At 38.3% G+C, this 1,479-nt stretch overlaps 1 pseudogene; it reads right to left on the reverse strand.

Annotated features, from left to right (window-relative positions):
- Positions 1–866: 866 nt before the first annotated feature.
- LOC130127705 (5S ribosomal RNA) lies at positions 867–985 on the reverse strand (annotated as a pseudogene).
- Between the last annotated feature and the right edge of the window lie 494 nt (positions 986–1,479).

A 1,479-nucleotide genomic window follows, 5' to 3' on the forward strand; every position in this document is an offset into this window, starting at 1 on the left:
GAATTCCATCATCACATAATATCTACATATTCTTTACCGAGTGCCTAAAATGTTTTTAACCACAAAATTGTCTTGTATCATAGGATGTAAGCTGGTTCTCTCTATAAATATTAAATCAGATGGTAATAGTGATTCACACCCTATCATTCTAAACCGGTGAATATTGTTTTACAATCTTCTTCCATCCAGTGTAACATATATGTCTCATTTGAGAAGCCCAGTAATATAACCTAAAGTTAGGTAAAGAGAAACCTCCTTTAGATATGGGAAGCTGCAGTTTTACTCATTTAAATCTTGGTCTTTTATTTTCCTATATGAATTCACATAAATATTTATGCAGCTTTCTAACATTATTTTAATGGAGTATCTGCTGGCAACATTTGGATGGATACAATAACCTCAGTAATACGTTCATTTTAATTAATGCAATCCATCTGATCATTGAGACGAAGAACAGACCATCTCTAAATTATTTTTGATCTTTGCTATGACTGGTGCTATATTAGAAGCCACTTCATTTTTTTCATTGTACAAGTTACAATGAAATTTGTTCTCTGCATTTAACCCCTCCTATTGCATAGGAGGGGTTAAATGCATGCCCATAGTGGGCAGCAGCAGTACCTGGGGACCAACTCCAGTTCTTCTTTCCATTGCCTTGGTCAGGGGCACAAACAGGAGGATTAACCCTAACATTAATCTCTTTCTGATGGTGGGAGGAAACCGGAGCACAAAGAGGAAACCCACACAGACATGGGGAGAACATGTAAACTCGACATAGAAAGGACCTGGGATGGCCTGGGGTTCGAAACCAGGACCTTCTTGCTGTGAGGCAACAGTGCTAACTACTGGGCCATCGTGTCACCCTAAGCTTACAGTACCTGGTATTCCCAGGCGGTCTCGCATCCAAGTACTAACCAAGCCTGACCCTGCTTAGCTTCCAAGAGAAGCTGACATCGGGCGCTATCAGGATGGTATGGCCGTAAGCATATGACAGTACACTTTGTTAATTGCTTCAGCTCATATGAGATAAAAATACCAAGGTATTTGAAACCATCTTTGTTGATCTGAAATAGATTTTTTTTTACTACCCTCTCTTAGCCTACCCATTGATAGGGCCACTGACTTCCCAAAATTAATCGTATAGCCTGAAAACTATTAAATATTTTGATTACCTTAAGTTCTGGCAGAGAAGTGCTTGGGCTGGCTAAAAAAGCAAAACATCATCAGCATACAAGACAATTTTGTGCATACTTCTCTCTGTATACCAATTATTTTCTCATTACATTTGATGGCTTCGGTCAAGGATTCATAATAAGAGCAAAACACAGTGGTGACAGGGGGCATCCTTATCATGTACCTCTATATAAAGAGAAAGAAGATGAAAGTGTACCATTCACTAAAATTGCTGATTTTTGGTCTGTATAAATTAACTTGCTCAAACGAATAAATATTTCAGGAAAAGAACATCTGTGTATGACC

The sequence above is a fragment of the Lampris incognitus genome, chromosome 1 (genome assembly GCF_029633865.1).
Source record: "Lampris incognitus isolate fLamInc1 chromosome 1, fLamInc1.hap2, whole genome shotgun sequence".
In the NCBI taxonomy this organism is placed as follows: domain Eukaryota; kingdom Metazoa; phylum Chordata; class Actinopteri; order Lampriformes; family Lampridae; genus Lampris; species Lampris incognitus.